Source organism: Lygodium microphyllum, chromosome 4, assembly GCF_053477565.2.
Source record: "Lygodium microphyllum isolate KBCC chromosome 4, Lygodium_microphyllum_v1.1.10, whole genome shotgun sequence".
Lineage (NCBI taxonomy): Eukaryota > Viridiplantae > Streptophyta > Polypodiopsida > Schizaeales > Lygodiaceae > Lygodium > Lygodium microphyllum.
This window is the reverse complement of record NC_141138.1, coordinates 171,546,898-171,566,194: the sequence shown is the minus strand read 5'-3', so window position 1 is coordinate 171,566,194 and position 19,297 is coordinate 171,546,898.

Genomic DNA, 19,297 nt, shown 5'->3' with positions numbered 1-19,297 from the left:
TTTAATGGTGCGCCCTTTTACTCTTTTATTGTCTCGGGGCGACACCGAGGCTTTCTGAGGGTCGTGCCCAAACATTTAAATTTTTCAGGGACTGGTTACCGGTCAAGGCGCCTTTTTCAGCTTTTCTCTTGCGCCTTTTTTGCTATTCCCATTTTTTTCGATTTTCCGCTCCTCTGTGCTGCGGGAAACACGGTGTTGCAAGAAACATAGTAACATTACCCCCCTCCTAGCCAAGTGCCAGTCCCATGGCACTGCGGTGGGACGTAGTGGCTAGTTAGGTCGGCTGCTAGGTGGAACAGGTAGGTGGATGACACTGCTTGCGAGGTGGTTGGGTGAATGACAGGTGATGGAGTTTAAGAACGATGACCAGGAGAGATTCCGGCGTGCTTTAGGTTCCATGAAGATACGCGGCATCTTTCACACTGTTGTGGCGCCCCTTATGTAGCCGGTCGTCCTTTGAGTATCAGAAACGCTTGAAGCAATAAGCAATCCCTTAGGAGGATGGTATTGGAGGGATTTATTCTGGGGAAACCCCCCGAACGCTGTTTGCCTTGAAAATCCGTGGCTTTGATTGAAGATCCTTGTCTTTGAGTTGAAGGTCTTCAGCTTTGAGTTGAAGGTCTTTAGGCTTGTGGAATCAATAAGCGATCCGTAGATCTTGAGGCATTGGGCATGTATCATTGGAAGATGAGGTTCCAAGATCTATGCCAATGGCAGTTCTACCTTGATTTGGTTCAGTCATGGTAGCCATTAGCAGGTAGATGGCTGGATGCCGGCACATGAAAAGAAGTTTTGGTCATTAGAGGATGCCGTGGGTGATCCTCTTCCGTGGAGTAGCCATTTCTTGAAACTCGAACATAACCTGCAAGAAAAGTTGTGCACTCCCTAAGAGGTGTGTCTGTCTCGCTGTGTAGTGTGTGGTGCCCGTGGCAATGGAACTGGGAGATGGGTCTAACCTTGGGCAAGCCCTTGGTAACATCCCACACTTGAGGGCCCAGTTCGTGCTTCGTCGAAGGTGCAGTGCAAGTCTTGGGGTGACAGGTCTGAAAGTCCTGCCCTTGATGTGCCCTAAGTGTGAAGTGGGGAGGGGGCTAGGGAGAACCCTAAGTGCAATGACTGTGGTGCTTCTTTCTTCTTCTCTTAAAAATAAAAATAAAAAATAATAATAAACATAAAGAGGCGTATACATGGAGACATGTGACACTAGGGCATGACGGGAGTTTACTTCTCGTCATCCGAATGGCGGGTAGGGGATGGCGGAGGGCGGGGGGTCTTTGTTAAGGAATCTACGGCTCAACAAGTAGCCCTTGAGGTTGAGGCGGGTTTTGAGAGTGGTGGTAGAAAGGAAGGGGTGGTTGCATTGGGTGAATTTGCTGTCGCTCATATCTTCGAGCAGTGCAACACAGAAGGATGGCAAAAGAGAAGCGGGCATCATGAGGCGAGTCATGGTGCTGCTATCTATGGCATTGGGATCAAACTAGAGGGGTGGGAGGTGGCGTTCTTGAGGTGCGGGCTCTTGGTGGACCAGGATCCTAATTAGTCTAAGATAATTACAAGTGGTTATGAAGGCGAGGTCAGGACAGGAGGTGAACTCGCTAAGAAATCTATCTATAGAGCTGTACAAATCAGGGAGGGTAAAGATAAGGGCATCCCTATGGGAGGTGCTATTGGTGTTATAGATAATGGGAAAGTCGAACCTGCCGTGGATGGATGGATTAAAGTCGACCCCTACCCTTCGGGGATACGGCATGAAAGTAGGGTCATTTCTCTCAGAAGGGAGGGTGTTACAAAATGCCATCCACGCGTCAAGGTTGACGTGAAAAATGCGTCTTCTCCAGGTGGGTTGGCAATTATAGCCTTCCATCGATCTAGGCACCTGGAGGACTTTATCCTGCCAAAATTCGCGGCCTCAGCTCCCCAAGCAGTTGGGTGGGCCTCTCGCTCGCTAACCACTTGGCCTTGAGCTTTGCATCCATAGCGATGACGTCATTTACAAGTTGAATGGGCATTACTCTGTTCAAGGTAGCGGGAAACTCAAAGCTCAAGTCGAAGGGGTTGCGGTTACATTCCTGCTGTTCCCAGATAATCAATTCGGCGTGGAATTCAACAGGGGGATCTTGAGGGCGCGGTAGGAGAGGGGCAGGCTGTCTTGGAATAGGTCTAACATTCAGCTTTTTCCTTGCCTTCTCTACCATTTCTTTCCTGCGGTTAGCCTGGGCTGCTTTTCTCTCAGCAGACGTATCAGGGGGCTGCACTCCCGCTTGTTGTGGCTGAGGGGGTGGTGGGACGTATTCCTCCTCCTGAGGTCCCAGATCAAACTCCGGTTCACCCTCTTCTGCTTGCACGTCTTCTTATGCCTTTGCCTCTGTGAAACCGAGTTCATCTATTTCCTGTGCCGTCAGGCCTACCTGTGCAAGATATCTTCTTTGCTCCTCTAGGCTCTGCGGCGGGCCTCCTAACTGCAGTGGCACGTGTAGGCCTGCTGTTAGAGCTCTGCATGCAATGGTTAGCTTCTTCTGTAGCTGATCATTGGCTTCGTTTCCTTCCGGTTTGGTGGAGTGGAGCAGTGTATTGAGGAAGGTGTGCTGCTGGGCTATCATGGAGAGCTGGGCCGCCTCTGCTTGATTCTCAGCCAGCACCCTATCTCCTTCGGCTTTCCACGGCTGTCCTCCTTTCTTCCCTGGCCCTTTCTAACTGCGAGAGCAGCTCCTTAACATATTCGTTGTATTGGCCTGTTGGAGGTGGGGGGTGGGGCATGGTGGTGGTGGTGACAGCGTCTTCTATTTTCTGCCTCTTCAGCTCCGCCCTTGGCTTCAGATCAGCTGTGGCTGCCCTTTTGACTCTTGATGCTGGGGTGGCCATGGCTGCTTCTCTTGCCAGCTCCCGTTCCACCAGGAATTGTAGCCAAGTGACCACGTTCCTCTCATCGACTTTTGGGTTAGAACCTTGGGTGGCAGTGGCAGTGGGTGTTGTCATGATAGGAGTGGCTGAGATGGAAGGTATGAAGAGGGGGAGAGTTGGCATCATCGGATCTTTTCCTTTTCCTTCTGCTGGGGATAGGGGTGTGATTTCTGGCACACTGGTACTGGAACCAGGTGCCTTCGTTCGGTGCAGGTTCTCTGCGCCTTCCTCGTCTCTTTTGTGCTGCTCCTCGATGGAGCGACGGGTGGCTAGCTCTATTTCTTCCTCTTTCTTCCTTCTCAGCTCCTCTTCGATATTCTTTTTTCTCTCCTCCTCATCCTTGACTGACTCCCTTAGAGCCCTCTCCAGATCTTCATTTTCTTTCTTCTTTCGCTCCTCTTCCCTTTTTCCATGTAGAGCTTTGGTTCGTTGTTCCGCATGCCTCTGTGGGGTGCTCTGGGACTCTCCCTCTTCATCTGCGTCCATCTCCGTTTCATTTGACGACCTTCACTGCTCTTTTGTGTGAGGTGGGGATTGTGACGGTGACTCGTCACTTCCTTCGTCGCCCCCCTTCTTGTCTTCTCCTTCTCGTCCTTGCCCTAGTGCTTCTTGGATGATGGCTGTAAGGACACCTCCAAACCCTATGGTTGCGGCTTTGGAGGATGATGCCTTGCGGGTTGATCGGGACGACGTGACTCCCCTCCAACGGCTCTTCCTCTTGTTGCCAGGGCCTTAGCCGAAGACTCTATTGTTTTCCTCACAAACCCATTAAGGTTCACCTCGTCCAGCGATTGCGCCGCAATGCTGTCGAGCAGAGGTACGTTGATTCGGCTCATTATGCTGTTGTACCTTTGGCTTGAGAACAAGGCATGCACCATCTTTGCCTGTAGCTGGATTTCTGGGTTGGGGATGTCCGCCAGGCTAATCCCATCATTGGTATGGACCTTCACCTTGTCCATTCCCAACATGGCGTAGATGTCTCTTTTCGGCTTTCTTTCCACCTTATTCGGTAGCCCTAGTGCCCTTTCCACCAACTCGGGGGTCAGCTCAATCTGCACCTGTTTGGTGGCTTCATTGTCACGCACCGTGATGGTGCCTGTGCTCCTATTGAAGGTACGCAAGAAGTCAGCGCACTGGGTGTAGTCCACCCTCCGGCCCACTGCGTCCAGGTACTTCTGCAGGTGGCACTGATCTATGATTTGGCATACTGCCGGCTCTTCGATGGCCACATCTTCAAGGTTGAAGACGTGACGGAACTTCAACTGGTTGAAGGCTCTCGTCTCCACCATGAGGCCGTACTTCGCTTGCTCCTCCTCTGAGAAGGGGAGCTTGCCCGCTTTGTCCTGGCTTGCCATGATCGCTACCTGCAAGTTCAACCATTTCCACTTTTAGTGCTTTTTGACAACTAATTTGCTGGAGGAATAAAAGCGTAGCAGATTTTATTGAGCATAGCCTTAACTTTGCTTTTCAGGCTTTTACCATTACATCTTACCCTTGCATTTCAAATTTAACTAACATTTCATACTTGGTTTACTTTTTAGATTTTCCTTGTTTATTTTTTACGTTCCACCTTATTACCCCTTCCCCCTTTGGAATGAGAAGAATCCGTCCTAGGATTGGAGGTTGAGAGGCCAAGGGAGTTCAGCATAAAGGGCGTCGGTCTACTTGTGCAGGAGCCAGGCGTAGAAGTTGGGGTTATACTCTAACTGAGCTTCCCTGTCTAATTCGAATGGGCGGATATCGACATGCGTGATGTATGTCAGAACATCAGTTAGGAGATTGCCAGAATTGACCCTACTTGCAATGTGGAGCTCTTCCTTTGTTAAGAGGCGGTCAAGGTAGGGGTGCCCCTTGATGTGCTCGTCCATGGGTTGGCCACGGAGAGTGGTTAACACTTTATATGAGGTAGGCGCGACGTAAGTGGGATCATACTCGACTGTTTTGATGGCTCGGTGTTGGTCATTATGCGACATCTGTCAACCTCCCATTGCAACCTAAGAGCGTACCATTGCCTCAAGAAAGGTGATTCAGTATCAGCAAGGTGGGATAACCTTGCGATCTCTTGGTCAGTGATAGCAGAAGTGGTCCGTGGATTGTATGACGTGATGAGACGTTGCTTAATGGCTTGCTCTGTGGAGACCTCACTACCGAGCAACTCAGTAGTAGAGCGAGAAGCTTTTGCAAATGCGAATTCAAAAGTCTCCCACGAGCAAGGCATATTGCGCACTTCCGTTGCAAAGGGTTCTTCTAATAGACCCAAGTCCAAACGGTCATAGCTGAGGGCGAGCGACACGAAGGTGGCATCGAGTCGTTTAATGTAGTCCACCACATCATCGCCGGTGTCCTCGGCAAGATCAGCGGCTAGTGCTAGAAATGATTTTCGTTCATAGGAGGGAGTAAGGCCTACGGGCGGTCGAGGTTTGCTAGAACTAGAGGCCTTGACAATACATAGTTGTGGTTGGGAGTTTCCTTGAGCCTGCGGTTGGGCTGTTTGGAAGATGGGCGGGTACGGGTCAGTCACAGCAGCTGGGCTACTGCTGTCAGCTTTGCCGCGGAGGGTCGGATTGACTTGGTCAGATGATGACACCTGTGACGGTGGCTGTTGCTTGGGCCGATAGATTTGTGTGACTCTCTTGGGCCGAAGCATAGATGAGTCGGATGGCAGGGGCTCTGGAGAGCACTGCAGCCTATGGTCTTGAGGTGTTGGGGGACGTGGGCTGATCAAGCTTGAGGGTGGCGTATGACTAGTGCCTTTGGCCGTAGGGGCCTTAGGGATCCACAATGAGGCATTTCCCTTATAGTAGCCTTGCGTATGCAAGAGGGCTTTAGGGACCCATCTTTGCGTAATCACGCGGCTCTTCCTGTGATTGCATCTTGGCCTCCTAGGTTTAGAGTTCTGGGTCTTATGCGGATAGGCGCGTCGACTCCTAGGCGGTTGTCGCGGCTGTTTAGGCACCCATTGAAAGCGAGGCTGTTGGGTCTTTACTTTGATCGCTGCGGGTTGCAGTTTATGGAAGTCGGGAAGTGGCAGCCGCACACTACCCCCCTCCTTAGTCTTGCCTACGGATGTTTCTATCGGTGGCCCTGCAGACGGCAATGGTGTCGCGCAGCCCTTGCTGAAAGCTGTGACAATGCGCACGTTGCCGATTGCTAGGTGGATGCGCTGCGACTCATAATCAACATTGCAGCGAGTCTGCTTTTTGAAGGTTCGCCCGAGCAGTGACTCCATGCCTGCGTCTGTAGTACTGGGCAACACGTAAAAAAGCATTGGAATAGTCTCAGACTCGATAGAAACGGCGACTCTGCACTTGCCGAGAAGTACATATGATTGAGCCCCATATGGGCTTAATTTGGCAGTTGTGGATTGAAGTAGTGGTTTGCCAAGTAGGATCCAATGCTTGTGGGTTAGGACATTGAAGTCTGCTCCCTCATCGATCAAGGCGTTGAAAGCGCATGTTTGCTTGGCAGTGATCGTGACACGGAGGTAGGCGGGTTCTACAGCTTCCTCATCATCTTTGTTGATTTCAGTGATTGTGGCTGCTCGTATTTTGACCGGCGGTTCTAACATTGGTGGCTCATGCAAAGGATGAGTGGGAGGGAAGTACTTCTTGACACGACTGCCATTGAAGAAGCCTATTCCTTCACCGTCCAGGGTCTCAAGCTCGACATTGCTGGTTCGGCTGATTGCCCGAACCTTGAAGGGTCCGAGATCTTTGAATTTCATATTTTGCTTATGTCCTTTAACTGAGTAGAGGAGCACTAAGTCACCCTGTTCAAATTCTGCTGCTTGACATGCTTGTCAAACCAGCTCTTGTGTCGAGCTTTCTCGCAGATAAGCGCGTGGGTGGCTAGAAGGCAAGTCTCTGATAAGTGTTTCATCTCGACCAGGCGTTGCGTCCATGCTACCTTCCCTTCCCATCGTTCTTGAAGCTAGGAACGAAGAATTTGAATGGTAGAATTGCCTCCGTCCCATAGGTCAGCCTAAAGGGGGTTTGGCCGACAGCCGTTTTATAAGCTGTGTGGTAGGCCCATAAGGCTACCATCAACTTGTTGTCCCAGTCGCTTCGTGAGGCTGAGACTACTTTAGTCAGGACGTTGATAAGAATTTTGTTAGTTGATTCTGCCTAGCCATTAGCCTGAGGGTAGTATGGTGAGGATTTGCGATGGATGATGAGAAAGGTGGATAGGAGATGTGCTATCACTTTGTTGATGAAGTGTGTGCCTTGGTCGCTAACCAGTTTGATGGGGCAACCGAAGTGCGAGATCACTTGCTCCCATAAGAACTTGGCAGTCGTCCTAGCGTCGTTTTTTCGTGTGGCTCTTGCCTCTGCCCATTTCATGAGATAATCCGTGGCCACCATGATGTACTTGGCTTGTGAGTACTGCGCCGCAGGGCTGATGGGTCCTATGAAGTCAATTCCCCATTTTTCGAAGGGTTGGTGAGTAATAATTGGGGTTAACTCCATTTGATCCTTACGAATCGGGACTTTTGTCCATTGGCACTTGTCACAATACTTGACGAATCGCTTGGCATTGCGAAAAAGTGTGGGCCACCATAGTTGGGACTCCAGCACCTTCCGTGCTGTCGTGTCTCCGCTAAAGTGTCCTCCTGCAATGCCGTTGTGCACCTCTAAGAGCACATCGTGCATCTCATGCTCACACATGCACCTACGCAGTAATCCGTCTTGCCCCAGCCTATAGAGTTGGCCTGCAATCAGCTGGTAGGGCTGGATCTTCAAGATCAAGCGCCTAAGTCATGCCTTTTCTATTGGTCGCTCAGGTAGTCCGTACTCGAGCACTTGGACTATGTCAACTACCCAGTATGGCGTCATATCAGCCTTAAATAGATCTCTCTCACTGGACAGGTGGAATAAGTGGGCGTCAGGTAACTCGTCAATGATGCCTTGTCCAACGACTTCTCTTGTGGGCATACGGACATGTGATCAGCCATGTAATGCTGTTTTCCCTTTCGTACCACCATAGAGAAATCAAACTCTAGGAGCAGGAGGAGCCATCGAGCTATGCGTTCTATAGCACAAGGTTTATTCACTAAATAAAGTAGGGCTTGATGGTCCACGAAGAAGATGAAAGGTATGGCCAATAGATAATGCCGGAATTTCTTCACGGAGAACACCATGGCTAATCCCTCCCTTTCTATTGTCGAATAATTCATCTTCGTCTCAGTGAGTTGTTTGCTAGCAAAGCTCACTGGGTAATCTAAGTTATACTCACCAAGTTGGCACAACACTGCCCCCACGGCAAACTTAGAAGCATCGATGTGCACGTGGAAGGTAATGGTACAATTTGGGGCTTGTAGAATTGGTGCTGTTGTTAGAGCCTTTTTCAATTCTTCGTATGCCCGTTGGCATGCCTTGGTCCATTCAAAGACAATCAACAGCTTGTACAATGGGCTGGCGATCAGCGCGTAGTTTAGCACAAACCGTCGATAGTATCCTGTGTGACCTAAGAAGCATTGAACTCCCTTGTAATTAATTGGGGGTGGAGTCAAGACATCGATGACGATAGACTACAAAATTCGCCAAGAATGATGTTGGAGTGATGGGGGAGAGATCTATATACCTGGGGATTGCTGATAGCAACGTCATTCCTTGCCCTGATCGATCGAATGTCGCCCAAGATCTCTCTCTCTCTCTCTCTCTCTCTCTCACTCTCAGCTGGTTGCAAATGAGGATTTCCTTGCCCTTCCAGAACTTATAACCCTGCTGGACATTCCCCGGATGCTACAGATCACTCTCCTTGTGATTCCTACACATTCAAATGCGCATTTTCTCCGTTTTCCCCCTGTTTTCCCTGATTTTCTCCCTGTTTTACAGCAGCAAATCCTATGCCTCTTGGGTGTGATTTCCTACTGTTAACCTACTCTAAACACAACATAAATTGAAAGCAAAATATTGAACTAATTTCTCCATGTTTTCCAATCATCAAACAACCAAAATATCCCAAAATACTTACCTGTTTTGAAGATAAAAAACACCCAACTTCCTATCTACCTCAAGCTTTGTTTCGGGGATGAATACCCTACTTCGATGCTCGATATGAGGCGCGCAAGTGCTCAAGCTTGAATCTGTTGTCCTGGCAACGGAACCAAAATGTGGAAGCTTTCGCTCAACCGCCAAGACCCACAGACCGCTTATTGTTTCAAGCGTTCCAAGCGAGCTCTAATGGCTATCTCTCACCTAGCCGACACGCCGTCGATCCTACGAGTGTAGTGAGCTTACCTTGATGCTTGATCGAGTACCCTCCTCTCCCTTGCACTCCGGTAGCTCCATGATTCTTGATGCTAGCTCAAGCATCCTCAAGCCTCCTCCATCTCCAAGCTCCATCCTCCATAGCCGCGCGCGCAAGAGAAGAGAAGAGAAGAGAAGAGAAGAAGAGAAGAGGAGATGGTGAAGAGCTTCACCCTCTTGATCCCTCACTCCCACAAACACTCACTCCCTCACACTCTCACACTCCCTCTCTCAAGAGCACACACAAGCAAGAAGGAGAGAAGAAGAGAGGAAAAAGAAGACTCTTTTTGCCACACACCAAAAGAATAAGCTTCTCATTCACTTTTCAACTTTATATACAAAGCCCTAAATCCTTTTTGGGCGGTCATCCCCTTTTCCCTTTTTTACATGGCCGGGCGTAGCCTAGGCCCCTTTTTCCCATTTCCCACCATTCTAATTTATCCTATCCCCAACTAATGCGTATACTTTGCACAGGAGCGAGCCTGGCACTCTTTTACAAAGATTTGGGGGCACTCCCACATTTTAATGGTGCGCCCTTTTACTCTTTTGTTGTCTTGGGGCGACACCGAGGCTTTCTGAGGGTCGTGCCCGAACATTTAAATTTTTCAGGGACTGGTTATCAGTCAAGGCGCCTTTTTCAGCTTTTCTCTTGCTCCTTTTTTGCTATTCCCCTTTTTTTCCATTTTCCGCTCCTCTGTGCTGCGGGAAACATGGTAACAACCCCTTATATTTCAAGCTACCATGGTAATCTTTTTGTATGCTTGATTCATATTAATAATAGGTGTCTTCAAAGGTCTCGTCACCTTCACCATAACTAACATAACATGGTTTTAGATTTGATTCTCCTTGTCCAAAACCTATTTGTCTTTTTGCTAGATTGATTGAAGCCAATTGACCTTAGTGATCCACATAAACTACATAATATGGTGCTCTTTCTTCTTCTTGTTGTCCTTAGAGGTCTTGTTTCGCTCGTTATCAATTTTTTTGGTTGGCTACAAAACAAGTGTTAAAGATTGGGTCAACCTGGTGCCAAAGATCGCTTATTACCACTCCAGCCAATCCTACCTTTGGAGTCCTTCCAGAAATGAGGTTTGGTCTACCGATCTCACCAATGAGCAAGTACATCATGATAGCAAACCAATTACTTCATGAAATGGGTAGAAGCATGGGCTCTCCCTGACAACACCACCAAATTAGTGGCTAAATGCTTATTCAAAGATCTCTTCACCTTGTATGGTACCCCTATTGAATTGGCTAGCAACAAAGGTATGCATTTTGTCAATAAATTCATCAAAGAACTCACAATATTTTTCCTCATTATACATAAAAAGTCCTCCCCTTATTATATGCAAGCTAGTGATGTAGCAGAATCCACTAGCAAGGTGTTGTGTAAAATTTTAACAAGTTGGTAGATTAGAATAAAAAAGATTGGGGTTCCAATCTTTCAGTACACTATGGGCCTTTCGCACCTCCTTCAAGGCTACTACTGACCCCTCACAAATTAGCATTTAGCCTGGAAGCCATTACGCCCCTGGATTATGCAGTACCTAGTTTATAAAACACAGTACAAGGTTGGCTCATCCCAGAGGAATCTCTTCCTTTTTGCATGGAAGCCATCACACAATTGGAAGAAGACTACATCTCCAATGCCTACATTCTGTCCGAAGTCCAAGCTTGACAAAAGCATCAAGTAGACTAGCTTTCCAAGAAACCAATTTTCCAAAAGGGCCAACTCATCCTAGTCTTTAAGACTCAAATGGGCAAGCTTCCAAGTAAGCTCGAATTCAAATGGATAGGTCTTTCATGATTTTGAAACTAACTCTTTCTATCTGACCAATTTATAGGGTAAGCTACTACCAAAGCCTGTCAATGGATTTTTGCTATGTCATTATCATGTTGAAGGCTTCTAGTGCCCATTCCCCATTGAACCAGATTCCCTTACCACTCCTTCTTGATCATATTCTAAATATTGTTTCCCATTGGTTGCCTGCCTGCAAATCGCCTTGAATCTAAAAGATGCCAATCATGATGATGTGGCATTCATTTATGGACCCCACTCATTTGATGATAACCTTGACAATGGCATGGTATCTTAAAAAGCTCATTTTCATCATGCATTGTTATGGCCTATTTTGCTAACATGGTGCATATGCATTGGCCACAATCCATTCACATTAACTCGATGGCCTTCTAAGAAAGATTTTCTCTTTCAGCATTCTTATTTGTCACTTAACACTTGTCGCCTTGTCTCTTAAATTTGCTTTCACTTCTTTTACATTCTCTGTGTATTGCTCTTCTTCATTCTTGCTTCATGGCTACATTCTGGCTTGCAACTAAGAAAGTTTGCCCTTTGAGCTGCCCCGAGGTCCTCATCGATGCATAGCCATGGATCGACTCCCTACTATAGCTCACCAACTTTGTTAGCCTACTATGGAGCACTACCCCAATTCACCCCATACCCAATCCATCCTGGAGCAGTTCTTCATAGGCTCCACAACCCACATTCATGGTCACAAATATAGCTTGACCTCCAAGAATGTGTAGAAGAAGTTGTGCCTACCTAGCCATGGTGACCTCGATCCACCAACGCTCTCCACCTCAACCATAAAAAAAGTCTTTGACTCCATTGTGAACAAGGAGTACTGGGGATGAACAACCTTCTTGATGCCCATAAATCTATCAAGACACCTTGAAGTTCCCGGTTGAAGCCATGTACATGCAGGCCAAGGCATTCAGTGTCTCCAAAAAGGTAACATCTCACTTCTTCTCACCTCTTGGTTCTCCCATTGCTTGGGCCCATGTCCTCAGTGATCACCTCTTTGTCAAGGAAAAATGCCTATCCTGCGGGCCATCCATTAGCAAAAACATGAAAGTGATGTGCATAAAACACTTTACCCTCCTATTTCCCCTACCTACTCTCCTTACCCCACCCCGACAGCTCTCCCCACCTGCAATGGATGTTGCCCAGTCTTAACCTAAGATTGGAACCTTGCACGAGCCTAGCCCCGACCCTTACAAGGACATGGTGGAGTAGCACCCTGAGACCAAGTGCTCAAAAAGGAGGACCAAATAGAGAATGACATTGATCGGTAGACCTTGGAGCAAGACTACTCGCCCCATGAATGCCAACCTCCCAAATCACCCAAAAAGTCCACCCATGCCACCAACCTCTTCACCAAACTTGCCCTACTCAAGTCTAAGGGCCAAAAGTGTGAGCAAGAGGAGAAGACTCAAGAAGAAAACAAGCACATTGGCCCCACTTTGACAACCCACACAAGTCTAGATGGCATCTCCTTTGTTACCACACCCCTCCCACTAGCCTATCCCAGCAACTTATTCTTATCCCACTAGAATTCAATTGGGAAGTGGCTCATTGGTCTCACTAAACTTTATCAATGGGTTCTTGACCTGATAGTAGCACTAGCAAGAGGACCTCATCACCCAAGTGGACCACCTCAAGCAGGTCAATTCTACCCTCTCCAAGTAGCTCAGGTAGAAGGATGTTGTCCTTCATGAACATAAGAAAAGGTTGGAGGCATGCCAATAGGTGCAACTGGCCTTTGCAGATGACGTTTGGAGGAGAGCCTTGCAACTAGAGAGGGAGAATATTTTTCTCCAAGCATGTGTAGTTGGAGCGGAGAACCCAGATGGCGCAACCCCTCTCCTTGGAGATCATTGAAGAAATCCAATATGACTATGAGAAGGAGTGGCTCAACCAATAGGAAAAGCTTAAACGAGAACTCCTAGCTACCACGATGGATTCCTACTCCTACTTGACAAGCGAATGAGTTAGTGGACTCTAAGTTTGCCCCTCTACCCACCCTTAGACTACCATAACCCCGCCCAATTCCCCACAACAAGTTGAAAGCGCCCATGGTAGCTCTGCCCCATTGCACTCCCACTCTACATCAAGCTCTACGGCCAAGTTCAAACTAGTTGCCCTAGTAAGGAGGATGCTTAACTGAAATCCCCAGCTTTGAACTTCTTTGATTTCTCCATTGGCACTAGCTCTATGGATCCCAAGTGGCAGCTAATGGTCAAGCATTGCCAAGCATTGGAGCAGCAAAATGATAAGGCCAAGGAGTGGATCCAAGTGCTGCAATAGGCCATGCTAGACCTAAACCGGGATTGGAAGGTGGAATACAAACTTCTTTGGCAACACATCATAGAGGAACATCAGACTAGAGTTTCCTAGGACATTTAAAAGATAGGTATTTCTTGTCTCAGTCAGGATTCACCAGATGCATGTTCTCCATCAAAATGCCGTTGGAGTGCTTGCCTCCAACCCAAAGCTAGAGTTAAGAAGGAAGCTCAATTGGATCAAGGAGAAGAATCCCCAAATCTTGATGATCCAAGGAAGAATCAGGGAGGAAAATATTCTAACCTCAATGATCCACTCTCTGAAGACCCCTCTGCTCCCATCCAAGACATCATCCAACAAGCTTAGCGCTATCTACTCGAAAAATCTTGTGGCCGAGCTCATCTTCCACAATGTCTTGTAGCCTCCCCTTTGGACCTGCATGGATATCTGGCTACAGCAACACCACCAATATAATCCACTCCACCCACTTTGACCCTAACCTCTTGGCCTAGTAGCACCCTGTCTTTGGCCTCCACCAAAACCCAATCCAACCCACCCCACCCCTTACTGCCTTCCATCCCTCTTCCATCCCTCCTCTGACGACCCTCATCACCCCATTGCCACACTAGGACCAAATCCAACAAGATGATGCGCTTGACATAGAGGATGAAGGCTACATCAATGATAGTAATTTTGTGGGTCCGAATCCAACATGTGTGCCAATGTTAAAGGTAGCAAAAGTTAGCAGCATTTAAAGTAAGGCCAATGGTGCATTGAGGAGCTAATGAGTGTCGGAGTAGTAAGGACCATTGGCACAACACATGGAAGGAGAGAATATTGCAGTTGACAACAAGATATATAAAGGGAGAGATCTTGACTGTTCATTATTCGTCTCTCTAGCTTCTTCTTCTTGTATTTGCCATGTGCTTATTGGGTCGTTCAGCCAATTCTTTGACTACCATTCTGAGTGCTACAATAGTAACAAAGTCGACTTTCTCTTTTGTATGTCTTGAGTCACAACTTTTGGCATTACTACTACCCTCATATTTATATCATTAGTTGTCTTGAGTCTACAAGATTTTGGTGTCCCTCCATTATTTGTTCCTAGATATTTTGTTACTATCATCTCCATCTCTGCTGAGATTGTTGCATTGGTTACATCTAGCAATATACATTTGGGGATTCCCTTGGTTGAGTATCTCAACATCTGTTTTCATTGTTTTGACTATATCAAACCCTATACACCAGATGTTGATTGTACTACAGTATGTCAGTGTCCACTTGTGTCACTCTGAGTATGACTATGCTCTCCCCTGTGGTGGTGGTGCCTGAATCCAATTACAGAGACATGATAATCAATAGGCATTTAGCTCACTCAAATGTACATTCTCGCTAAGTCCTCGTCCCCCTATACCTAGCATACTCCCCACATATGGACAGCTTACTTGGGTGGTATTACTCATTTCACCTCCTAAACATATGGAGTTAGGCTCGTAAGTAGAAACTGCACCTACAATCACACATATAACATTAGCTCTCTTGTTCATGCTTAGGGGGATATTATTATGAGGACATATAATCACACCTTGCACTCCACACATGCAGGAAGCATCTGCTAGGTTACACACATTGGAAAATCACAAACCTTAACGATGTACACATTTAGGCATACCTTAGCATGTTCGAATTGACCTCGAACATAGGTTATTAGAGCATTCAACTGCAATAGAGCACATCAACATATGTAGGAGGACCAACACTTACAAGAATACACTTAATAGGGTCCATTTACATGGATCCATAAACATGCACTTTTGCATGCATTGTATACAGGCATTGCTAGCTCATCACTAGTATGCACGAGGAGTAGCAAAACACATCGGTAATGCTAGGATGCATGTACACACACCTTATATTGGGAATGTCAAGTTCGAATCAGCCTCTATACACAAAGTTCTAAAAGGCAATGAGCTACAAAGCACCAAGGGATGGGGATGTATAAAACCGAGTCACATGATAGCTTAGGAGTCTCTTGGGGCCACAAAACCCTAGTTTGTGACTATGATGTATCAAGTGATATAGAGCTTTGCAAGAAGGATCATTGTGATAGGCATTCAGCTCGAGAGAGATTGCAGTCAAAAGCCAATGGCCACGAAGTGCTTTTGCTCCATCACACGATCACTATTAGGCTATTAGTCCATGCAACCACATAAGGAAGGGTCAACCGCATTAAGGTTAATCATAACGTGTGACAATTGCTAGCCACTAAGAAGTACCAACCTTGACATGACAATTTTCCCTCATCGAGGGACAGAATGGGAGTGTAAACACCTTAAGGTCTATCAGAATGTTTTAAGCATGATTCTAGGGAAGGATCAAAAGATTACCTAGGAAGCCTCACAAGGAGAAACTAAAACACTTCAAACCAGCCCTTGTGAGCACTATTTGATCTCTTGGTATTGAAGGGTGTTAGGATAGACATGTGTAACTAATAGCATGAGAGTAGGGGGTTTTAAATTGTCAAACAAGAAAGCTAATGTCCGCAAGTGTTTCATTACATGTTTTTGAACCTTGATGCATTTGTTGAGACTTTAAATTGCATGTTTTTTGTACAAAATTAGTGAAAAAAAAAAGGTGAGAAAGAATTGAAAGCCTGTTTGTGCACCATTCATTATTAATTGCATTTCGCAAAAAGAAAGGGAATGTTTGTTGTTAAAGGAAAAGTGTGTATGTATCAAGCCATTCAAAATGGAAAAAAGGAATCAGCCAATCACAAGAAACTAAATGAGAAAATGAAACTTGGAATCCACAAGAAATTGAGCCACAACAATACCGAGACAAAGGGGAAAAGGTGACAAAACAAACTCGTGAAGCACATAAGTCAAGTGAACCCTAATGGGACAAGCACCTAGATGAAGTGTCTTGTAGAGGGGAATCTGCTAGTCTCATACCTCATTAGAAAAATCAAAACCTTAGTTGCACAAGAACAAAAAATGACAATGTCAACATCAAGATCACACATTGATGACCTAGGAATTGACCCTCAAGAGTTTCTGATCAAAATCCAATAGCTCCTTGGTGCAATACGAGTAAAAAACGCGAATAATGCATGCAAATAAACTAGCACATGAAGTCATCACTGAGATAGAGGAGAAAAAAAGAAGGCTAGGGAAGGACCTATTGCAATAGGTTGCAAGATTCACATAAGTACAACCGGTCGATAGGCAAAAGAAAAAGGCCAAGCTTAACCAAATGTAATGCATCTTGGCATTCACAAGGTGCATGGAACCGATAGTTAATGCTAACATAGAAAGAGTGCTTGAAGCTGACCTCACTCCAACTGTGAACTCCTAACCAAGCAATTGTTGGTGGGCAATCCAACCAACAAGCAAAATATTGTTGCATTAGTTGCCTCTATCCTAGCTAGATTAGGAATTGTGCCCAACACTAGAAACCAAGCTAAAATGTTGATAGTCATTAAACAAGTTGAGAAATGCAAGGTAGAAAATGACCCACACAGTTTTATGGAATAATTCAACCAGGTCTATGAGACCAACAACCTCCAAGAATATACTTGGTTCACCAGTCTCGATAATGTCAAAACAACGATTTTGATATCTTGAAGGACCTCTTTATTAAGAGATTCTCCAAAGCAGGATACCTAGATAATCTAATTGTCAAATTGATGAATGTTAGTCAGAAAGAGAAAGAGGAAATCTATGATTACATTACTCCTGTTCGAAGTCTCTACAATAGGATTCTAATAGTGGAACGACCCACTCAGAAGGTAGTCTCCACTGTATTCATTTAGGGAATAAAGGATGAAGGCATTAACAAAGAAACTCAGGTTTGCAAAGAAACATGCTAGCTAGGGTTTTCAAAGAGGCAATTCGTATGGATGACCTACTAAAGGAGAGAAATGCCAAAGCTATACAACATGTTGTCAGCTTTACCATCCATAGTGAGAGAGCCACAATCTATAATAAGCAACCTCTCATAGACATCCAAGTTAAAGAAAGAGCATAGATATCTTAAATGAAGTGGTAGGACTTAAATTGGAGATGGAAAAGATTCAGATGCCTTGTGACAACCCATAAGATTGCATGTCCAATGCATCCATTGTGGTAGTAATCATCTTTCATCAAAGTGTGTAGATCCTCGACCACGTGTCTACACAAACTACGAAAGAGTGGGCCATGAGGCCATGCATTGTTTCCTATCATCAAGGCTTTCATATCCTTAGCCTTATCCACAACCATATTATTTGATGAATAGGAAATTTAACTATGGTAGAGGAGCATCACTTGCACTCCCTACACCCAATGACCAATGACCCATAGCTCCAAGGGTTGACATCAACCTGATAGGGATACCAAGACCACTTGGACCTATAGTCATGCATCCACCAAGTGACACACCATTACACTTCATGGAAGAACCAACCAAAGAGGAACCATACATAGATCCATATGTCACTTATGGCAAAGAAAGATATCATGTTCTGATGGATTTTTTAGCAGTTCCAATAATAGCCTTAGGTAGGGGATAGGAGCGATGCATGTGGCCACCCTGAACATATATAATCTAAATGCGCAGAAAGGGAACAAGCAAATAAAGACAACGTGAATTTTAGGTGTCTTAAGTGCGGTGTCACACACATGTGCATTGATTGCCTAAGGAAAAAATCCTCCACTAGCTAAATGATTGGACCATCGGTGCCACTTGGGCTATTTCATGTCAAAACAACTATTAAATGTTATGACTAGAGCTCAAGAAAAACATGCCAACATCGTAGTGCCCAGACCTAGTAACTTGGATGCCTCTTCCATAGGCAAAAAGAATCAAAAGAAAAGAAAAAAGAGAATCGAAGTGAAACTAACACTTAAGATTGACAGAATCCATCGAGGAAGTTGGCTTCCTTTTCTACAACTCTTTTCAACATGTGCTTGGTATATGGCAATGGATAGTTGTCTCTTTTTGTGGTTGCATAGGAAATTGATAGTTGTCTCTTTTTGTGGTTTCATAGGCACTTGATAGTTGTCTCTTTTTGTGGTTGCATTGACTTTCTTGTAATTTATGCATGCCCTAAATGTTTCGTATTTCTTCAACACAATGACAATGGGGAAAACCCAATTTGTGTACTCGATTTTGTAGATAAATCCAACATTAAGGAGCTTGTTGATTTCCTCCTTAAGTACATTGGTGTACTTTGGGTTCATTGCATATGGGCATTGCTTAATGGGCACCGCATTAGGCACCATAGGAATGTTATAGGTTACAATACTAGGATCTAACCCCTTAAGTTCCTTGAGTGACCGAGTGAACATATCTTTGAAATATCATAAGAGATGCACAAGGCTAGTATCCTCATCCTTAGTGAGGTCGTTGTCAATGAAGATAGATCTAGGTTTATTGCCTGTAATAGCTAAGTTGATCTCTTTGACTTTGGCCGCGAACCCTCAATAGGTTTGCTGGCTTGTCCTTAATGTTTGGCTCCCAGAAATACTACTATTTGATCTCTTTTTTTAACTTTAATGGATCACTCAGAACATTAATTCTCAACATCTTCACGACCTTGCACCAGTCCGCCATTACGTGTCAAACAAGCATCCTCCATCTTGTTATTTTCTTTATTTCACCTACATGAATAGCCTCTTGGAGGAGAGAGAAAGACTAAATTCTAACCTCCACAAACAAGTAGCCATTCTTCACCCTCTTGGAGGAGAGAGAAAGACTAAATTCTAACCTCCACAAACAAGTAGCCATTCTTCACGCAGAGACAAGCAATAGGAAGCAAAAAATTTGGAGAAAAAGGTTGATATGATCGATTCTATCAGTTGTTTGTAGCCCCATCCCCCCTCTCATCAAATTCGCCAATAATGTCATTGTGATCAGATTACCGCCTAAAAGAACCCCCCCTCCCCCCTTGCAAAAATTTTGGGCCCTTTGGCTCCAAGGGTCATGCCCCTTTCAATCTTGACCAGATTTTAACCTTCCAAATGTTTGGCCTCTCGCTTCTCCGGCATCCAACACCCGATTCGTAGTCCAAAAATTTCTGTGTGTTCTT